The sequence below is a fragment of the Silene latifolia genome, chromosome 9, assembly GCF_048544455.1.
Source record: "Silene latifolia isolate original U9 population chromosome 9, ASM4854445v1, whole genome shotgun sequence".
Classification (NCBI taxonomy): Eukaryota; Viridiplantae; Streptophyta; class Magnoliopsida; order Caryophyllales; family Caryophyllaceae; genus Silene; species Silene latifolia.
In genome coordinates, this window is record NC_133534.1 from 113,808,357 (window position 1) to 113,822,812 (window position 14,456).

The 14,456-nt window shown below is 40.9% G+C and overlaps 1 non-coding gene across 1 annotated transcript; it reads left to right on the forward strand.

Annotated features, from left to right (window-relative positions):
• The first annotated feature begins 3,449 nt into the window (after positions 1–3,449).
• Positions 3,450–3,555, forward strand: LOC141603939 (small nucleolar RNA R71). Its single transcript, XR_012525773.1, has one exon. It is a non-coding gene; the product is annotated as a small nucleolar RNA R71 (small nucleolar RNA).
• Positions 3,556–14,456: the final 10,901 nt, after the last annotated feature.

A 14,456-nucleotide genomic window follows, 5' to 3' on the forward strand; every position in this document is an offset into this window, starting at 1 on the left:
TCCAAGGAGTCGTCTACCATGAACCTGGCAGCAGTGCATCCTGCAGCAGTAGTAGGAGCACCTCGTCCTTGTCCCCGACCTCATCCAGCAGCATCCAAGGCAGAAGCGGCTAGTCCAGGAGTGCGGCCTGTGACTGGTCGAGGTACTAGCGCGGACGAAAGAGCAGCTGTGACAGAAGGTGTTGACGCAGCAGGGGTCGACACCATGGATGAGACATAGCTGTAGTGACAGTAGCAGCAGTAGAAATAGTAACAACAGGGCTAGTGATGGTGGTAGCAGCAGGGACCACCGTCTCATAAAGGGACGGGCTAGCAGTAGAACTAGAAGAGGGTACTGTACTACTATCCATCCTATCAATCAAATAAGTCCTTTAATCAGAAAATTTATCAACAACAATTCGTTTTCCCCAAATTATAGAATAATTTCGAAACCCTAAAAGAGAAATTAAGGCCGAAAAATGCAATTAAACAACAAGAAATAAGGGAGATGGACTTACTAGACTAAGTACCCAAGATTAATTGCAATTATAATCAACAAATATGCATAAAACAGTCGGATTAAAACCCGACTTGAGCAATTCCTAGAACCATGATTAAACTGCAATAAGCACAAATTTGAAGGGGAAAGTAGAGGGCTTTTGTCGAAAACTAAGCAAGAAACGCAATGCGGGTGTTTAATTTGGTGAAGGGGAAGAAAAATGGAGGATTTGGGGGAGGTTAATGGGGTTTTTTTTGCATAAACAAAAGAAGAGGGAGAAAGAAGAATGAAAATAAAATAGGAATAATAAGTACTCCCATGGTTATAAGCATCAGTCACTCGATCGAGTGATTTAAAACCACTCGATCGAGAGCTTCCTCCTCCAATCTGCTCGATCAAGTAAAACACCTCTCGATCGAGAACTTCCCATTTTGGACCCTTCAATCGAGGACCAAATACCTTTCGATCGAGAACTTTGCCTGGGCATTTCTCTCGATCGAGTATAAAAAGTGCTCGATCGAGTTGTTTTCCTTTGGCACGCATCCCAATGCAGTATGTCTTGCCCAAACCTGCATAAAAACACAGAAATATCTCTCCCGCAAATACCAAATTCACAAAAATACGCAGTCTATATTCCGTCTTATGCTAAAACTAACTACGCTATTGTCTAAAAGTCTAAACGCGATTTAAAATGTCTAACGGAAATTCAAATTACAAAGTTTTACAACGGGAGATTTCCCGCTTATCTCCCAAAGCACTGTAACAGCCCAAAAGAGGGCTTCTGGCTGGAGGAGGTCCCTTCAGCATCGCGGACCGTCCTCTTGGCTCGCCATGAGCTAGAACTTGAACTGGTTGAAGAAGAATAGTTTGCGTCCACATACGCCTTGACTTTTTTCTTCCCTTTGTCATTCTTTTTGGCAGTGTCACTCGCGTCATTCCTATCACTTGACTTGCCTTTCACTGTACCTTGACCGACGGAATCTCCAATATCCACCCTGTTTGTACTTACATCAAAGGAAACAACAGAATGGTCCTCTTTTTTGCTTTCAGTCTGAGGCGGAGGTGTCAATATAGCAGCACAAAACTCAATGTCATCAGCTGGAGAATCTGTGTCGGGGTCTATAGAGGGTAAGGCATGGCAAGGTTGAACTTGCATAGGGGCCCTACGAGCATTGGACTGATAAAAGGTCAGTTCCTCGTCACCTACCTGAAAAGTAAGGGTCTTCTCCCCGACATCGATTACCGCGCGAGCAGTAAATAAGAATGGTCGTCCTAATATAATAGGAGTGTAAGAATCGTCGGGTATGTCTAAGACAAAAAAATCAACGGGAATATAGAATCTCCCGATCTTCACAGGTATGTCCTCTAAGACACCTGGTGGCCGTGATATTGTACGGTCGGCCATCTGAACAGTCATGTTGGTACAGTGAAACTTGGTCAAACCCAGTCTCTTAGCGAGAGACAATGGTAAGACACTTACGCTAGCTCCTAAGTCACATAGCGCATTGTCAATTAATTGGGTCCCTATATGGCAAGGAATAGAAAAGCTACCCGGGTCAGATTGTTTGGGTGGTGACTTATTCTGAATTAAGGCGGACCCTATTTCAGTCAAAGCTACCGTTTCGTGATCACTAATATGCCTCTTACGCGTTAATATTTCTTTCATAAATTTCATGTAAGAGGGTACCTGGGTAAGCAGTTCGGCGAATGGAATGTTGACATGAAGGCTCTTCAGGATATCAGCAAATTTCCCGAACTATTGTTCGGCCTTCTTGTTCTGCAATCGCCTCGGAAAAGGGACCGTAATGGGAATTTCCAAGCCTTTATTTCTTTCTGCTAAAGTTTCAACACGATCATCAGCTTTTCTACTCGATCGACCTCTTCTTCTTTTTGATCGAGCACTTTCATCAGCAATATCCTTCGATCGAGGACTTTCATCCACTCGATCGAAGTCTTCATCTTCAGCATTACTCGATCGAACAACAATTTCACTTGATCGAGTAGTTTCCTCAGCATTTCCTATCGATCGACCTTTTGAAATGAATCGATCGAGGACTTTTATCGGTTTCAGCATACTTTCGTCCAATGACGACTGTTCACGCTCAGCAACAGTAATTCCCGGGTCTGATTTGTCCTTATCAGTCGACAATTTGGATCCTTCGTATGAAAGACCGCTCCTCAAATTTATGCGATTCACGGTCTCATGTTGGTTCTTATCAGGTTGAGATGGTAAATGACCAGGCTTCCTTGAAGATTGATTAGTGGCGAGTTGAGCTATTTGAGACTCAAGTGACTTTATAGACGCGTCTTTTTGTTGGTCACTTTTCTGCAACTGAATTGTCAATGACTGAATCATTGACATCAACTCTGCCATTTCACTTACACCACTGGAAGAAGCACCTTGTTGCGGCGGTGGAAAGGAAAGAGGCTTTTGAAAGCCTTGTTGAGCTTTATGAGGCGGAACGTAGGGTTGTTGCTGCTGCGGTGGAGGTGTAGGATTCAAGACATTCTGACTAGTCCACCTCAAATTAGGATGGACTCCACTCTGATTGTTGTAATAGGAGCCCTCTTGCCTATATTGTTGAAAGGCAAGAACCTGCTACTTCTCAGTTAGACAGTCAACAGCAGTGTGACCGTCATTACTACCGCACCTCTCACATGAAACGGTTTCTTGTCTAGTCAACAAGTGAACTGTCTGTTGATCTCCAGCATTCTGCAACTCCAATTTGTCAAAACGGGCATTCATGGCTTCCAGTTGAGCCACAACTGCACTATCAACAGAAGAAACTGTTCTTATTCCTCCTCTTGGGTTCCCATATTCAGCACAATGGGTAGCCATCTCCTCAATAATTCCCCATCCTTTGTCATCATTTATATTCTTCTTAAACCGACCATTTGATGCAGCATCCAAAATAGCACAGTGATCGTCATACAACCCATTATAAAACTGGTTGCATAGGTACCACGGCTCGAAACCATGATGTGGGACAGACCGTACCATATTCTTGAACTGGTTCCGTGCTTCATACAAGTTTTCATCCGTAGTTTGCTAGAAACTCGTGATTTTTCCTCTCAGCTGATTAGTTCTTTGTGGAGGAAAGTACCTTTTGTAGAAAGCGAGAGCCTAGGTCTCCCAACTTGTTATTCCTGTTGTGGCTCTATCAAGGTCAGTCAGCCAATCTCGGGCTCCATCAGTAAGAGAGAAAGGAAATAAAACTTCCTTAATCTTGTCCTGGGTCACTCCCTTAGTGGCGGGAATGGTAGAACAGTAGTCCGTGAACACCTCCATATGCTTCCGCGGATCCTCACCAGCTACTCCGCGAAACATATTTCTTTCGACCAAGTTGATATAATATGGCCGAATGTCAAATGTGTTCCCATCCTCGGTTGCAAGATTGAAACCTTTAGGGATTGAATCAGCTGCAGGCTCAGAATGACTCGCAATATTAGGCATTTTCACATGACTAACGGCAGAAATAGAAGTGTCTTCTTCAAAAGACGGGTCTTCTGCAAATAAGAAATGTTCTAGTTCGGGTTTAAAAGTACTCAAGGCTTCCTTTTGAATCTTTCTCAGCAGTTTTTGTCTATAGCGAAAGGTCCGCTCTGGTTCAGGATCAGCTGGCACTAACTCCGACCTGTTAGACCTGGGCATAAACAACACTAGAGAAAATAAATAAGAACTGTCTCAAGGAATTAAAAATTCCCTGAGACTGGGACAAACAAAAATAGGACAAATAAATATGCTAATTGCCTCCCCGGCAACGGCACCAAAATTTGATACCGTCATTTTAGTATCAAAAATAATTACCTAGAACAACTAACAGAAGTCAGCGGAAGTAGGGTCGATCTCCACAGGGAGGCTAATATATCTATCTGCTAATTACGTCTGTCTAGTAACAAATGGGGGTTTTAAAGTTAATTTCTAAACTAATGAAGATTAAAGCAATAGAAATAAGGCTAAAGAGCAATAAAGGCAAGAAAAGCAAAGTGTGTGATCAGATAAAGAGAGATATGTCAGGAATTCGGTTCACCATGGCAGTTCACTAACTCAGTCATAAACAGTTCAGACGATCTACTGTGAGAGGGGCAAGGGAAAGGTCCTTTTGGTCCGCTATCCACCCTAGACTACAACTAACTTAACTTCTGTCCTCATTATGGTAGTCTATTGTTCATAACAGTGTTGGGGCTGGTGTCCTCCACAGTTAGTGCAATGACATATAAATCTCTAAAAGGATCAAAGGGTATACTTTTGTATTATTATCAGTTGGTCCACGTTTATTAATAACGGTTGGCTTGCTAGATAAGTTTGACGTTATTGTCATACAGATGGCGGTGATCAACTGGTCCCTAAAAGTCACACCTATAGGATACGTTTGAGAGATGTGACGGTATGAAAATACAGTCATGTTGATGCCTAATATGACTAAGCGGTTAGTCGGAGTTATTGACTAATAATTAGTCAAACGCGATGTTGAGATATTTATTTAATACGGATTAAATAATGCTGGCTAAGGTGAATTAAGCGGTTAATTCGTAAATTGAATATAAACGGTTATATTTAATTAATGTATATTGAATTGATTAATTATACAATATTGTCATTGTCGGACAAGTATTAACATGTCGACTGATTCATGTTATTAGTCGATATTTTAATATCCGATAACGGATGACGATTTATGATTAAAACCCGTCATATACATTTAGCAAAACGAGTCGGACCACGAGTTAAATAAGGAGAAAGTGGAAAGCCCACTCCCTCCCTTAGCACTCGGTCAACCGAGTAGAACAAAAGGAGAGTCCTTCTCTCCTTTTAACCTAATCATTCTCATTTGAAGAAAAATTAAGGTTTTGGAGCATTTTTCTCTAAAATTCTAGATCTCACATCAGAAAACTCACAAAAGCTCTCTCAATATTGCAAGGCAATCAGAGAGCAATTTCTAGCACAAGGGGCATAGTCTCAGACGATCTTGGGTGCAACAATTAGGAGGAAATCTACGTTGATTTCTGTTCTTAGGCCGATTTGCACAGGACCCGAGGTTGATTCTTATTCTTTTTATCGTTTCTCTTGTTTTTCGTTTATGACCATTAATCACATGATAAATTACGTTATAGTCCTTAATTTTAAGGGGTTTTATACGGATATTACCCTACAAGTGGTATCAGAGTGAGGCCACGTAAATTTTTCATCGTGATTTTCATAAAACGATTTGAATCGATATTTTTTTGCCTTGAAAACCGTGACATGCATGCTCACGGCTGATCAGTCGATCGAGGACTTTTGTGTCTCGATCGATTGGTTTTGTTTTCGATTTGTTTTTGCATATTGTTATTATAAACGATTATTATAGCAATATGTTTAAGGTTTTGTTAATTGAAGTTTTAATTTAATACAGACGAGGTCAAAATTGCAATTGGTTTTGTTTTTGTCAAATCGTCTTCTTGAGTGTCGCGCTGAAAAAAAAATCGCGTTTTTATTTTTATTTTTTGGCCATAATATGTACATAATACGGATTTTGTGCACTCGCTTGATTGTGAAACGGTTCACACACGTACCATTTAGTTATTTTAAAGCGGTTTAAAGTAACGGATTGTTATGGATTAAAATTAAGTTGAAAAAAGCGGTTTTGTCATATAATTTTAAGCGTTAAAAGGTGGTTTGGATAAATTTAACATAATTACGGAATTATATCACGGATAATTTTTGTTTTAGTTGATGCATCTTTTATTTATCGTTACTTTTGAATGCCATGAATGTTTTTATTACGTATTTAATTTTACAAACGGTTGTAACTTAGTGTGGCCTTAGTAGAACGTGTTACCGTATTGATGGAACACGGTCTTGGTTGTATTTTGAGATCTTGCATCTCCGTTTTGGATTTTTCCTTGTAACTACAGTTTTAATTTAGAATGTAAGTAGGTTTATATTTTGTAAATTTTAAATTGTAATTTTGAGAAGACCAAAGATGGAGATCGGATGCTCACTCCCGCTGCATGGATCAAGATGGAACATCAAGACAAGCTTCTTGGGTCCAACGGTGGATTCCAAAGTTGTATTATGTTTATCTTGCTAGGATAGGCCACACTAGGACTTTTATTTACGTTTTGTTTTTTTATGTTTTTCATCGTAACGATAGTTTGCATCATTTTCCACCTGAAACCAAACCACCTAATATTTGCATGAAAACTGACTCATATAGAGGTTACGCGTTAGTTTTCTATGACATACAGATGTCACACGGACTTAATAAGCCATCACCTAAGTTAATTCATTCACGTAATGCTAGATTTTCGTTCACTTTAAATGAATTAAAACTAAGTTGATGGGATCTTCCTCGTATAACCAAAAATTGAGAATAATCTTTATAGGTCAAACTCCAATGAATCCCTTCTTCGTCGGTAGGCATAATATGACCCCTTCTACGTCGGGTAAGTTGGAACTGATTGACCTATTTTATCTCAACACTATGGTCACTCGTACGATCCTGTGATTATGGTGGATTAAAGATAGGATTTACGGAAATCTATCGACCAAAAGTTCTAACGGTAGAACTAGCCAAACAGTTGGCTTATCAATTTACAGAAATTGAGTCTTGGGATCATTTGTATAATTCTTGAGGTAGATCGATTATACAAGTGCAATGAGTCTACACGTTAAAATGAATTTTAATTAGACTTAAATCACCTCGATGAGTTGCTTATTTCGTTTTGTTTTTCTTTCTTTTTCAGTGTAGAACACGATCATTTAAACTGCTAATAACAAAATGGCTGGCCATACGGACGACCCAATGCCAAGTGCCACATTGGACCGTGAGTCCTGGCTTCGGATCTTCATGAATCAGATGAATCAGTCTACTCGACTGAAGAATGATGGATCAAACTTCGCGGACGGGAGGCGGCATTACGGAATGCTTTGCCATTGCGACGGGAAGCTCAAATATCTGATAGAGCCCATCCCGCCAAACCCAGGCCCCACGGCTGGAGCTAACGAGATCGCCACGTATAGCGATTTCGTCATGGAAGCGGGTGCGATAAAGAACGTACTCATTTTTGCAATGGAATCCAATTTTCAGAAACGCTTCATAGCCCAAGGTGCAAACAAGATTTTCACCACGCTCACTAAGGAATTCTCGAAAGCACCGAGAATCGTGACCTATGAGCATACCTATCGCTTCTTTGAGGCGAAACTCCTGAAGGGCCAACCGGTTAGCTCACACATTCTCAGCATGATTGAGAATGTCGAGAAACTGGAGGCACTTAATTGTAAGATCAGCGAGAACATCGTGATTGACCGCATGCTTCATTCACTCCACGATGGTTTTGCGCTCTTTAGAGCCAATTACTATATGAATGATTTGAAGAAAAGTCCTCATGCACTACACTCCCTTCTCGTACAGACCGAGAAGGACATGAAGTTTAGTGGGAGCCTGAAACAGGATGTTCTCCTTGTGTCAAACAAGGGCAAGGGTAAGGGCAAGGCTCAGGTCGACCTAGCAGTAGGTAAGCCGAAGTTTAAGAAGTCGGGATCGGGTAAGAGTGGGCCTGGTGAGTCGAGCACCTCACTAGGCGCAACAAAGAGCAAGACCGGTAACATGGAATGCCATCATTGCCACAAGACTGGGCATTGGAGGCGTACATGTCCTGTATACCATGAGGACATAAAAGCAGGTCGCGTTACTCCTGTTGGTATGTCTTCTTCTTCTACTACTTTTGTTCATATGATTGAGATTAACCATGCAAGTTACGGAACTTGGGTACTAGATACTGGTTGTGGTTCTCATCTATGCAATCATGTGCAGGGGCTCCGAAACATCGAACCCCTCGTAAAGGGTGAGGTGGACCTGCGTGTCGGGAATGGAGCACGAGTGGCTGCCGTCTCGAGGGGAACATATGTGATCCAGCTTCCTAGCGGATTTGAGTTATTTTTATATAACTGCTATTATGTACCCAGTCTATCTAAAAACATTATTTCAGTTTCTGCACTTGACAAACTTGGTTTTTCATTTGTAATAGAGAATAATAACTGCATTTTCTCATTACACGATATGATTTATGGCAAGGCAGTCTCCATGAATGGAATTTATGTTTTAGATCAGACCACTGAAGTATTGCACGTAATGAATAAAAGGTTAAAGGTTGGTGACAAAGATCAAACTTATCTATCGCACTGCCGTATGGGACACATTAATGAGAAACGCGTTAAACAGCTCATACAGAATGGAGCTATCTCGGCCTTTGATTTTGAATCATTTGGCACGTGTGAATCAAGTCTCATTGGTAAGATGACTCGAATTTCCTTCAAAGGTGTTGGAATGTGCGCTGCTGACCTATTAGGACTCATACATACGGATGTGTGTGGACCTATGTCAATCACCGCACGAGAAGGCTATAGGTATTTCATCACTTTCACGGACGATTTAAGTAGATATGGCTATGTCTACTTGATGAAGCATAAAAGTGAGTCCTTTGAGAAATTCAAAGAATACCAGAATCGGGTACATAACCAACTGGGTAGAAAGATTAAAACACTACGATCAGACCGTGGTGGCGAGTATCTTTCACACGAGTTTGATAAACACCTTAAGGACTGTGGGATTGTCTTACAGTTAACTCCACCTGGAACACCTCAGTTGAATGGTGTGTCCGAACGGAGAAATCGAACACTACTTGATATGGTTCGATCCATGATGAGTCACACCGTATTGCCTAATTCATTGTGGGGTTATGCTCTTCTGTCAGCTGCTCTAATACTTAACCGAAGTCCGTCTAAAGATGTTGACAAGACTCCATATGAACTATGGAAGGGAACGGTCCCCAACTTGTCCTTTATACGGTTTGGGGCTGCGAGGCTTATGTCAAGTGGAGACACGAGGATAAGCTCGGCCCGCGATCGGTCAAGACATACTTTATAGGTTATCCTAAAGGAACATTTGGTCATTACTTCTATTCGCCAACCGAACAACGTGTATTTGTTGCGGCTAGTGCGACATTCTTAGAGAAGGAGTTTCTCGAGAACGCGAAGAGTAATAGAACCTTCGAACTGTCGGAGATTCCAGAACCAAATGCCGAGCAACCATTGGAGGAACCAGTTCCTTCAATCCTGGCTGCGGTTAGTATTCCTGAGGAACCTAGGAGGTCGGGAAGAGTCTCTATTCCTCCGGACAGATACATTGGTATGGTCGAGGAACATGACATAGATGACATTCTGCTCTTAACGAGTAGTGAACCCGCAACCTATAAAGGTGCCGTGACTAGTTCCGACTCAAAGCTATGGCTTGAGGCCATGCAATCCGAGATGGACTCCATGTATGAGAACAACGTATGGGATCTTGTTGACTTGCCTGCTAAGGTTCGTCCCCTTCAATGCAAATGGCTTTACAAGATAAATCATTCTGTGGAAGGTCAACAAGATATCTATAAAGCACGACTAGTTGCTAAAGGTTTCACCCAAGTGCCAGGTTTGCACTACGATGAAATTTTTGCACCCGTAGTCATCTTTGCGTTCCATTCGGATTATCTTAGCGATTGCCGCTTTTCATGACTATGAAATTTGGCAAATGGATGTGAAAACCGCCTTCTTAAACGGTTATTTGGAGGAAGAGTTGTACATGGTACAACCCGAAGGTTTCATCGATCCTGTACATCCTGAGAAAGTGTGCAAGCTTAAGCGTTCCATTTATGGACTTAAGCAAGCTTCTCGGAGCTGGAATCATCGTTTCGACCAAGTGATAAAAGAAAATGGATTTACTCGATCGGTCGAGGAACCATGTCTATATATCAAGTCGAGTGGGAGCAAGATTGTCTTCCTTATATTGTATGTTGATGACATACTCCTGATTGGGAATGACATACCTCTCTTAACTTCGGTAAAAGTATGGTTGAAGAACCATTTCCAGATGAAAGATCTGGGTGAGGCACTAAGAATTTTGGGCATCCGTATCTATCGAGATAGATCACGCCGGATGTTATCTCTCAATCAGGAGTCTTATATAGACAAGATTCTAGAGAGATTCAGCATGACTAACTCCAAAAAGGGGTTTCTTCCTATGGCTCCAGGGGTGCATTTGAGCAAGTCTCAGGCACCAAAGACACCGGAAGAGATAGAGCGCATGACCCGGATTCCTTATGCTTCTGCTATAGGATCAATCATGTATGCCATGATATGCACACGTCTGGACGTGGCATATGCATTGAGTATGACAAGTCGATTCCAACAGCATCCAGGTGAATCACATTGGATGGCTGTCAAGAACATTCTTAAGTACCTACGGAGGACTAAATATTGGGCATTGACTTATGGAGGCGATCAAAAGCTATGCGCAATCGGTTACGCAGATGCTAGCTTCCAAACGGATCGAGATGACTCGAAATCTCAGTCTGGATTCGTTTTTACTCTTAATGGCGCTACAGTCAGCTGGAAGAGTTCCAAACAAAGTGTTACAAAGAGATTCTACGACGAGTCCGAGTACTATGCCGCGTCGAAGGCGCAAAGGAAGCGATATGGATGCGTCAATTCTCACAAGGATTATCTGTAGTGCCTAGTTCGAATGACCCGATCACCATCTATTGCGACAATAGAGGTGCCATCTTCCAGGCTAAGGAGCCTAAGTCTAGCAACAAGTCTAGACACGTACAACGGAAAGCTCATCTAATCCGAGATTACGTGGAGCAAAAGGAGGTAGTGATAGAAAAGATTGCTACAGATGATAATATAGCAGATCCTCTCACTAAACCATTACGACAAGATAAGCATGAAGGGCATGTTATTTCCATGGGAATTAAACGTGTTCCTGAGTTGTAGTACTCTTTTATGGATTAGATTCTTTTTCTCGTGTACTCTATACGACATCATCATTTTGATATTTATATATTTTGTTTTTCATGTGGAGTTGTACGACTATCTTGAACACCACAAAGTGAACTGAACAAACATTATATTTTTGGTCCTTAATTGCCCAAGTGAGTGATAACTCGGCAATTATTTTGTGATTTGGTTGATGGTGGGTTCAACGAGCCATAAGTCAAACGGTTGTCGACCAATCACGAGGCGAGTTATACGGATATCTCGTAGGACACAATTGTGACAACGACGTGGAGTCATAAATGTTTTATAACATTCGGTGCCAGGTCGTGGATAGGACCTCCATGGTGATCCTAAGAGTCGATTCTTTTGACTATCGACTGTCACTTGAGATTAAGGCAGATTTTGGGTGACTTTGGTTTCTTTCTCTCGGTCATCCGTAACAGGAGGCCAAGTAGATTTTTTCTGGGTCATTTCATTCTGTGCTTAGATCGGCAGGAGTCGAGTTGAAGGAAATATTCAGCCTTTATCAGGTACTCGATATTTCTCAGGGCCACTCGAGGAGTCAGAATCGAAATGCATGGCCATGCTCGAATACGATTCGTTTTATCAATTAAGTTACTCTCTAGTCGGGGAAACCACACTTGATACAGATCGATTGTAAAATACGACCTTTGCGGATACGGATCTGCAAATTGTTTTACATTGAGTGGGAGAAATTTTAAATGGATATGAGAATCGGTTATCGCACATACACTTGTACGGACAAGTGGGAGTTTGTTGGAGCCGGTGTCCTCCAGTTAGTGCGGATAACGTTATTGCACGTACACTTGTACGGACAAGTGGGAGCTTGTTGGGGATGGTGTCCTCCACAGTTAGTGCAATGACATATAAATCTCTAAAAGGATCAAAGGGTATACTTTTGTATTATTATCAGTTGGTCCACGTTTATCAATAACGGTTGGCTTGCTAGATAAGTTTGACGTTATTGTCATACAGATGGCGGTGATCAACTGGTCCCTAAAAGTCACACCTATAGGATACGTTTGAGAGATGTGACGGTATGAAAATACAGTCATGTTGATGCCTAATATGACTAAGCGGTTAGTCGGAGTTATTGACTAATAATTAGTCAAACGCGATGTTGAGATATTTATTTAATACGGATTAAATAATGCTGGCTAAGGTGAATTAAGCGGTTAATTCGTAAATTGAATATAAACGGTTATATTTAATTAATGTATATTGAATTGATTAATTATACAATATTGTCATTGTCGGACAAGTATTAACATGTCGACTGATTCATCTTATTAGTCGATATTTTAATATCCGATAACGAATGACGATTTGTGATTAAAACCCGTCATATACATTTAGCAAAACGAGTGGGACCACGAGTTAAATAAGGAGAAAGTGGAAAGCCCACTCCCTCCCTTAGCACTCGGTCAACCGAGTAGAACAAAAGGAGAGTCCTTCTCTCCTTTTGACCTAATCATTCTCATTTGAAGAAAAATTAGGGTTTTGGAGCATTTTTCTCTAAAATTCTAGATCTCACATTAGAAAACTCACAAAAGCTCTCTCAATATTGCAAGGCAATCAGAGAGCAATTTCTAGCACAAGGGACATAGTCTCAGACGATCTTGGGTGCAACAATTAGGAGGAAATCTACGTTGATTTCTGTTCTTAGGCCGATTTGCACAGGACCCGAGGTTGATTCTTATTCTTTTATCGTTTCTCTTATTTTTCGTTTATGACCATTAATCACATGATAAATTACGTTATAGTCCTTAATTTTAAGGGGTTTTATACGGATATTACCCTACAAACAGGTCTGTTCATTCCAATCTTCCGATCTAGGATTGAATTTAACCAAATTAAAGGGTTTAGAAGCGTGCACTCAACTAAACTTATTACAGTTACATTGTTATAAGACAGTTCTCACAATCAATCGTCTAGCCTATTCACAACATCGTCACTTCACTACCATGGCTCCCCTAATCCTAACATAAGGGAGTTTAGCTACTCATGCTATCGACGATAATAACAAGAACAGCAATGAATATGCTAAAGAAAGACATAATAAAGGAACGATAAGGATGAAGCATAAACAATTAAACAAGGACAATTAAAACAAGAGAACAATAATTAAGAGCAAACAAAGGATTAAATTGAGATTAAAGAGTAAAGAAAGATTACAAAGCTTAGATCCAGAAATAAAGAGGCAGAGAAAAAGTTCCAGTAGTAATTAAGAGAAGAAGAGTAATTAAGTGTAGAGTAATGTGTGATAAAGATCCCCCATTAACCTAATGACGTCTTCCCTTATATAGGGAAGCGTTTATTAACTAAAATAAACCTAAACACGAAATAAAAATCCCGAGTAAATAAGTAAACCACTCGATCGAGGCATTTCATTCCTCTCGATCGAGTGATTCTTCAGCAAAACCCTTCTGTCGAACAAACGTGGCCTTCGATCGAAGGCTTCTAACACAACCCTCTTCGATCGAGTACAGCAGGGACTCGATCGAACTCCTAGCTCTGCCAAAACCACTCGATCGACCACAGAAGACCTCGATCGAGTAATTTGCCACTGAAAACAGCTTTGAACTCCTTTGGTCAGCTTCTAAGGACCTCCTTCACACTTCCCGAGGCACGGCATTCTGCTCTAAATCTTCATCTCCTTAAAATGCATGCTAAGGAGGACTGAATAAGGTGCGATTCCACTACTCTAAGGTCCATTCCTGCAAATGAAACAAAACGAACCACAGTGGCCAATTCGAGGCATATTGCAATACAAAGCAATGAAAATGGTATAGAAATGCGTGCAATAAGAGGCTAAAAAGACTATATAAATTGCACGTATCAGTAATCCTTAATAACTTTGTCCAAGTTAACGCAGCTCTTAGAATTACCTTCAATAAAAAAACATAGAATCATCAGCAAAGAGCATATGAGAGATAGGGATACTCTTCCTGCTAATCTTAATTCCTTGTATAAGCCCATCCTTCTCCATACGCAGAATGTTTAAAGAGAGAATTTCAGTGCACAGAACAAAGATATGTGAAGAAAGTGGATCGCCCTGACGAAGACCGTAACTTGGGTGGATACGCCTTGAGGGAACACCATTAACCAATATTTCATAAGACACCGTCGTGATACACTTCATAATTAGTTGAAT